Source organism: Amblyomma mixtum, chromosome 3 (genome assembly GCF_055824585.1).
Source record: "Amblyomma mixtum isolate Tamu chromosome 3, ASM5582458v1, whole genome shotgun sequence".
Classification (NCBI taxonomy): domain Eukaryota; kingdom Metazoa; phylum Arthropoda; class Arachnida; order Ixodida; family Ixodidae; genus Amblyomma; species Amblyomma mixtum.
Genome location: NC_143014.1, coordinates 348363300 through 348371681, shown reverse-complemented (window position 1 = coordinate 348371681; position 8382 = coordinate 348363300). Strand labels below are relative to the sequence as shown.

Genomic DNA, 8382 nt, shown 5'->3' with positions numbered 1-8382 from the left:
TCGGCCCGCTTTCCAGGGGCAATCTCCGCCAGATTAGTTAGTATGACCTCGTGTTTGACGTTATCGAAGGCTTTATGTAGGTCTAGGCCCAGTATAGTTTGGCGCCCCCTTTGTTGGGCGGGTCTATGATGTCTGCTTTGAGCTGGAGCATGACGTCCTGCGTGGACAACTTGCTCCTGAAGCCTAGCATCGTTTCAGGAAATACCTCCCTTTCCTCTGCGTATTCCTGGAGTCTGTTTAATATGACATGTTCCATCAGCTTCCCCAGGCAGGACGTTAGCGATATCGGCCTGAGGTTGCCCACTTCAAGTTTCTTCCCGGGTTTTGGAATAAAGATTACTTTGGCATGTTTCCATTGTGAAGGTAGACTACCTCGTTTAAATATCTCATTTAGGTCATCTGTGACTGCCGTGACCGAGACTAGATCTAGGTTCCTTAGCGTTTTGTTGGTTACCCCATCTGCCCCCGCTGCCGACGTGGTTCTTAGTTGACTCATTGCTCTCCATACCTCCGCTATTGAGATGTCCTCATCTAGCTGTGTGTTCTCTGCTCCTTGGTAAGCTGGAGATGAACCCCCTTTGTCTGTGTTAAGGTACCTGCTCTTCAGTTCCTCTATTAGGTCCGCGGCTGTTCCCTGGTATTTGTGAATCAATCGTTTAAGCTGCCCTTGTGCCGCCGACTTTGTTTGTCCTGGGTCTAGTAAGTGGCGAAGAAGATGTCACGTGTTCTTGCACCCTAGCTTTCCATTCATTTCATCGCAAATTTGTCCCCAGTGTTGACGCTGAAGCTCGTTTGTGTAGTCTTCTATCTGTTTTTCGAGTGTCGATATTCTCTTCTTTAGCCTTCTATTGTGTTTCTGTTTTTTCCACCTCTTGAAGAGGCTCTCGTGGGCTTCCCACATGTGGGCCAGCCTCGAGTCTGTGATGTCATGTTCGGTGGTTGGGGTCTGTCTAGTGTGACTGTTTACGTCTTTTTTGAGTGTCTCAACCCATTGATTTAGATCCGATATCTCCCTCGGAGCGGTTCTGTCCCGGACTTTTCGGAGGGTGTCCCAGTCTGTCAGCTTCGTTTCGCGCAGCTTCCCCTTCATCGGCCTGGTTTGTGTTTCAATCTCTATGATGTAGTGATCGCTACCCAAGGTGTGTCCTGTGTTTGACCATCGTTCACCCTCGAGGTCTTTGCCTAGCGTCAAGTCTGGGGACGTGTCTACGCTGACGCTATTGCCTATCCTCGTGGGGTCTTGCGGGTTGTTTAGTAGCGTGAGCCTTAAGTTTTGAATTTCTGTCCATAGTTTGTTTCCCTTAGGGGAGGCCGTTCGATATCCCCATGCCGGATGCGGGGCGTTGAAGTCCCCCGTGATTACTAATCCCTTCTTATAAGACAGTCTAATGGCTTTACGTAATAGGTCCGCCAGCCCTGTGCCCCGGTTTTTCGGTGAGTTGTATATATTCAGAATAAAGTGACTGTTGTCCCCCTTTCTGTTTGGGATTATTTCTAACATCACGTAGTCCTCGCTTGTGTTTTCGAGTGCGTGTTGTGTTGCTGTTAGATTTCTATGCACTAGCGTGGCCGTGAACGACTTGGGTTTGTGCTCTTTTTGCACTTCTAGCGGGGTGTACGTGGCGTAGCCATTTAATTTGACCATGCCGCTTGCCTCTTGCAGCGTGATTACGTCCGGTGTGGTTATGTTTTTTTGAATGTATGCCTGCAGGTTCCATCTTTTGGACTGGAAGCCTCTGCAGTTCCACTGCCAGATTCTAATTTGTTGGCGAGGGGCCATGATGTCCTATAGAGGCTGCTGCTGCGGTTGCAGCGAGGGGAGGGTGTTGCCGGCAACAGGGGGAAGCCTGGCTTCTATGTTTGCTAGTTGTTCCAGAATTTGCTGGAAGCAACCCATGGTTCGTTCCCTGAACGTGACGAATTCCGCAGTCAGATTGTCAGCACGTTCGGCTATTTTGTCTACCCTAGCGGTAAGGGCATCAATTCTAGCGTCTTGAGCGTCAACCTGCTTCAATAGTGTGTTCATGTCCGGCCTAACCTTGATGTGGGTTTTAGCCGATGCGTCCTCGTTAGGACTTTCTGCCGCCTTTTTGGGAGTACTGTCGTCTGTGTTTTCCTCTCTGGGTAGAGGTCTTTTCAAGGGAACTCTGGTGTCTGTATCCATTGCGTTTTGAATGTCTCCCCCTTCATATGTGTCACGCGGGGGCGCCTGACTCGCGTTTTGTGATTGTTGCAAAGGAGGTTTTTCGATCACCTTCGGCTGTTTTGTGTTAGCGTGAATGAGTTTCCTCAGCTCCGCCATTTCCTTCTTTAAGGTGTCTAGCTCTCTGTCCCTCTTAGCGAGCTGCTCTACCAGTTCCTTCTCCCGAGCGGTTTCCCAAGAAGAGGCCTTATCTGGCCAGCTCACCTTTTTGCCCGCGTCTCTGTCCTTGCTTGAGCCTCTTCCTCTGCTCGAGCTGCTCTCTCTGTCAGGGCCCGAGCTGGCGCCTCCGGTCCCCGGTAATGGTGGGAAGGAGCTCGATCTGCATCTCCCCCGGTGGCCTTGGCGGGTGCCGCTGTTGTCCCTGGTCTTCGGTCTTGGTTGGTGTCCGGAGTGAAGTTGCCCCAGGTCGTTCTTGGCTTTATAAGGTGCTTTCTTTGCCAGCCGATACTTGCAATTCCGGCTGCCGGTGTTGTGTGGCCCCCCGCATACGATGCATTCGGGCTTGCATGTCGGCAGTTCTCCCTCCGGTGGGTCTGGATGGTCTTCGCCGCATCTGCGGCAACGCTTTACCCATGGCTTATAGCACACATCCGTCCTGTGTCCCGTCTTCCTGCAGTTGTAGCAGGTCTCTGCCCGCTCTCGGTACGGGTAGACGATGAACACTGATCCCCAGTAGAAGACTTGCCTGGGAAGCTTTTTCTCTCCAAAGGTGATGAGAATAGATCTCGACTTGCCAATTCTTCTGGCGTTGAGTACTACGATGTCCGGGTTGCGTTTGATGAATCCTTGACGGACTTCTTCCGGTGTTCCGATATCATAGGCGTTGTATACCACGCCCTTAATTGCGTCGTCGGGAGCCGCGACGGAGGGTGCCATGGCGAGGGTCTTCTCCCCGATAACTATCGTCTTTATCCTCGCGTAGGTGCTCGCGCGTTGACGATTCGGTGTGCTGATCGTGTACGTGTTGTTCACGGAGTTGATTCTTGAAGTGTCTTCGTCCAGGACATCTCCGTATGGTGGTTGCGCGGCCGCGCAGGTGGCCTGCAGTAGGTGACGTGGCACGTAATCGTTCAAGTTCCAGCCTCTGGGCCTGAAGATTATTTTATAGTCGCTCTCCGGGAGCTTCGGCATTGGTGCCCTTTTTCGGATGTTCGGGTCTTGCCTCTTTTTCTGAGTGGCAGTCGATTTCTTCTCCCCGGCGCCGTGATCGCCAGTGTTCCCGCCGAAATTCGCGGCGGCGTTCGTGCCAGCGTTTCCGCTGGCGTTTCCAGGCTTCCCGCCTTTTTTCTTCATGCGGTCGTGCATGCTGAGAACGGTCTCCCACTCACCGTTCTCAAATTCCGAGGGTGCCAGTTCATCTTCGTCGCATCGTGGTGGTCACGGGGCCGCCCCAGGGGCCGGCTCCCGTCGATGCACGGGTAGCTACGCTAGGTCTGGGCGTTAGGCCTAGCTAGCTCTCACGCGTCCGAGAGGTGAAAAGTCCCATGAAATGTGAAATAGTCCACCGTTTGCCCGAAATCCAGTGTCCCCTTGCACGGAGGGAGATTCCGGATCTGTTCGCGGTAGTTTCCGGCCCGCAGGCCCAAGTTGAACGCCGAAAAACAGCTGCTTGGCGGGAGCGCAAGCGACGCACGTCTGCACCGCTCTGACGCGGGTGGACTTCCCATGAAATGCCAAACCAACAACAGTCAATCTGCTAGCAACGAAGTTGAAGTGCCTGTCTAGTCACAGACAGACAATCCGACACAATGGAAAGAAAAACATTTTATTGTTAATAAGTGGACATAACTAATATTACATGTTTGGAAACTAATAATTAGCTATAAACAAACTTTGCTACATACAAAACTGCTCCTTTGCTTGGTTGCATCTGTTCTTTGTTGTAATGCTTAAAACATGGATCACTGTGTACTATCCTTCTACAGAACCTAACTTATTTTCTTTCGTGCTGCTTTTGTTTGAACCACACAAAGAACGTCTGCGATGACATTGGTCAGCATAGGTCATGTGAAGCAAGGAGGAACTGCGTCACAGTAGCCATTTTTTAATAGTTGTCATTGTGGCTCTTGAGAAGGCTTGCTTTAGTGTTGTAATGAAATTAAAAGAAGCATCAGTACCAACACTGACTTTTGATGTTAGTCATTATGGCTGCTCAAACTGAATGAAATTATGGTGTGGTTTGGTTTATGGGGTTTAACGTCCCAAAGCGATTCAGGCTATGAGAGACGCTGTAGTGAAGGGCTCCAGAAATTTCGACCACATGGGGTTCTTTAAAGGGAGACTGAAGCATTTTGAAAATCTAGCTGGCAGCGGCATCCTATAGTTTTTCATGCCCTACACTGGAATATCGCATCGAAATAAGGCAAAAACAAGCGCGAATTGCCTTTTTTAGCCGATATATGCGGCCTGTGCCGCGGGGCACGCCGCGCGGCGCGCCGCCGCCCGTGATTGGTCAAGAGAGGTCGTGACGTCACTTTGAGGACTGGAGAAGCTGCCGATGCGGATCCGGCGCTGCGTTGAGTGCAGATCGCAGCTTTCCGTGTCGTTGTAAAAACGAATATGGCGACTATTTTTTTTTATTGACATCCGAAGAAAAGGATACTACAGTTTGCTCATTCCACGTATCGCCTGAAACCAAAAAAGACGCAAGCAAAAAATTCTACGCCTAGCACAAGCATACGCCAGCGTCAAAGACGCGATGCAGACCATGCGTAAAAGGTGCCAGCACAACCTCGGCTCGTATTCTCGGCAAGAAGGGGTGCGAACAATACTCAAGTCAATTACCACCACCGGACGCCTCCTGGCTTGTCCGGAAGAGCGTCATCCTAAAGAAAAGGCCCAAAGCACTGTGTACGAAAAATCCTGTTCTTATTACTCGGCGTTGCAGGTTGGGCCAAGAAAGTATTTCAAGGAAACGATGAAGGAGCACAAAGTTGGTGTCAAAAGTAGCGAAGCGCAGTGGCCAAGCACTGCGATGCATGTGACCACAAGAAAGTGACGCAATCATTGTGCACTGGAAACCAAGCCAAATACGCGCACAAGGCTGCTGCTTCACTCATGGCGCGTTCAGCAGATGCTAGAAAATATTAATCGCTGCCTCGGAAACGTTCGCCCTTCCTAGATTTGCAGTTTAGGTTCAGTGAAGTAGTTGCCAACTATATGTGTGTTTAAAAGCCAAGCTAGCTGCAACTCGCCCGCTGCCACAACTTGATAAAGCAACCGAGTAAAGTTGCTGTGTTTTTTTGCAAAACCTCGGTTGGCATTCATTTCTCTCATAAATTTGCATCCGAAATCAACGTCGAACGCTTTCATTTTAATTGCTTAGCTACGATTAAACGAGATGCCGCATATGAAGAGCTTCGATGCTTGCTTTGCTCTTTTGTGCTCTGCTCTGCTCTGCTCTGCTCTGCTCTGCTCTGCTCTGCTCTGCTCTGCTTGCTTGCTTGCTTGCTTGCTTGCTTGCTTGCTTGCTTGCTTGCTTGCTTGCTTGCTTGCTTGCTTGCTTGCTTGCTTGCTTGCTTGCTTGCTTGCTTGCTTGCTTGCTTGCTTGCTTGCTTGCTTGCTTGCTTGCTTGCTTGCTTGCTTGCTTGCTTGCTTGCTTGCTTGCTTGCTTGCTTGCTTGCTTGCTTGCTTGCTTGCTTGCTTGCTTGCTTGCTTGCTTGCTTGCTTGCTTGCTTGCTTGCTTGCTTGCTTGCTTGCTTGCTTGCTTGCTTGCTTGCTTGCTTGCTTGCTTGCTTGCTTGCTTGCTTGCTTGCTTGCTTGCTTGCTTGCTTGCTTGCTTGCTTGCTTGCTTGCTTGCTTGCTTGCTTGCTTGCTTGCTTGCTTGCTTGCTTGCTTGCTTGCTTGCTTGCTTGCTTGCTTGCTTGCTTGCTTGCTTGCTTGCTTGCTTGCTTGCTTGCTTGCTTGCTTGCTTGCTTGCTTGCTTGCTTGCTTGCTTGCTTGCTTGCTTGCTTGCTTGCTTGCTTGCTTGCTTGCTTGCTTGCTTGCTTGCTTGCTTGCTTGCTTGCTTGCTTGCTTGCTTGCTTGCTTGCTTGCTTGCTTGCTTGCTTGCTTGCTTGCTTGCTTGCTTGCTTGCTTGCTTGCTTGCTTGCTTGCTTGCTTGCTTGCTTGCTTGCTTGCTTGCTTGCTTGCTTGCTTGCTTGCTTGCTTGCTTGCTTGCTTGCTTGCTTGCTTGCTTGCTTGCTTGCTTGCTTGCTTGCTTGCTTGCTTGCTTGCTTGCTTGCTTGCTTGCTTGCTTGCTTGCTTGCTTGCTTGCTTGCTTGCTTGCTTGCTTGCTTGCTTGCTTGCTTGCTTGCTTGCTTGCTTGCTTGCTTGCTTGCTTGCTTGCTTGCTTGCTTGCTTGCTTGCTTGCTTGCTTGCTTGCTTGCTTGCTTGCTTGCTTGCTTGCTTGCTTGCTTGCTTGCTTGCTTGCTTGCTTGCTTGCTTGCTTGCTTGCTTGCTTGCTTGCTTGCTTGCTTGCTTGCTTGCTTGCTTGCTTGCTTGCTTGCTTGCTTGCTTGCTTGCTTGCTTGCTTGCTTGCTTGCTTGCTTGCTTGCTTGCTTGCTTGCTTGCTTGCTTGCTTGCTTGCTTGCTTGCTTGCTTGCTTGCTTGCTTGCTTGCTTGCTTGCTTGCTTGCTTGCTTGCTTGCTTGCTTGCTTGCTTGCTTGCTTGCTTGCTTGCTTGCTTGCTTGCTTGCTTGCTTGCTTGCTTGCTTGCTTGCTTGCTTGCTTGCTTGCTTGCTTGCTTGCTTGCTTGCTTGCTTGCTTGCTTGCTTGCTTGCTTGCTTGCTTGCTTGCTTGCTTGCTTGCTTGCTTGCTTGCTTGCTTGCTTGCTTGCTTGCTTGCTTGCTTGCTTGCTTGCTTGCTTGCTTGCTTGCTTGCTTGCTTGCTTGCTTGCTTGCTTGCTTGCTTGCTTGCTTGCTTGCTTGCTTGCTTGCTTGCTTGCTTGCTTGCTTGCTTGCTTGCTTGCTTGCTTGCTTGCTTGCTTGCTTGCTTGCTTGCTTGCTTGCTTGCTTGCTTGCTTGCTTGCTTGCTTGCTTGCTTGCTTGCTTGCTTGCTTGCTTGCTTGCTTGCTTGCTTGCTTGCTTGCTTGCTTGCTTGCTTGCTTGCTTGCTTGCTTGCTTGCTTGCTTGCTTGCTTGCTTGCTTGCTTGCTTGCTTGCTTGCTTGCTTGCTTGCTTGCTTGCTTGCTTGCTTGCTTGCTTGCTTGCTTGCTTGCTTGCTTGCTTGCTTGCTTGCTTGCTTGCTTGCTTGCTTGCTTGCTTGCTTGCTTGCTTGCTTGCTTGCTTGCTTGCTTGCTTGCTTGCTTGCTTGCTTGCTTGCTTGCTTGCTTGCTTGCTTGCTTGCTTGCTTGCTTGCTTGCTTGCTTGCTTGCTTGCTTGCTTGCTTGCTTGCTTGCTTGCTTGCTTGCTTGCTTGCTTGCTTGCTTGCTTGCTTGCTTGCTTGCTTGCTTGCTTGCTTGCTTGCTTGCTTGCTTGCTTGCTTGCTTGCTTGCTTGCTTGCTTGCTTGCTTGCTTGCTTGCTTGCTTGCTTGCTTGCTTGCTTGCTTGCTTGCTTGCTTGCTTGCTTGCTTGCTTGCTTGCTTGCTTGCTTGCTTGCTTGCTTGCTTGGACACGTCGTACCGAGTATAAAATCACTAACAGAGCCTTGCTGAGCACGTCTCTGGTGGTCTGGCCGCAACTAAGCTGAGGAGAGTGACACATGCTTAAGCCACTATAAGGTTTCTTCAGGGGCTAAGTGCGCATGTTTCTCCTTTTAAAAGAGGCACTTCTTCGGAATGGTGACACGCCTCTCATGCGCGAGAAAATCGAAGGAACTGTGTCATGGTTCAGCCGCGCCTTTTCGACAGAAATCTCCAGAGGTCACATTTGGGACAAGCTCTGCATGTTGCCGCTCTTACGAAAGTGCTTCGAGCAGAGTAGGCTTGCTTTGGTCAGCTTGAATTCTTCGTCACAGCAGCGAGCGCTTGCGCTGCGAGTTTCTGATCTTGCTAAAAACAGTGGAAGACGACACAGCCTCGGCCGTATTTGTTCATGGACACGAACGCAGAGTAGTACCTCGTGTTGAATCTGATTCTCAAGGTCGGCTGACACGCTTTGTACGTCACAACGCACGCAGCACGAGAAACAACGCGCGCTGAAAGCTCGCTCGGGTGCGCCGAAGGTTCCCCGGCTCCTCAACGTGACGTCACGTTGGCCGACAT

At 50.5% G+C, this 8382-nt stretch overlaps 1 pseudogene; it reads right to left on the bottom strand.

Moving 5' to 3' along the window:
- Nucleotides 1-8129: 8129 nt before the first annotated feature.
- LOC149356297 (uncharacterized) overlaps nt 8130-8382 on the bottom strand; it is a 79840-nt pseudogene continuing 79587 nt past the window's right edge.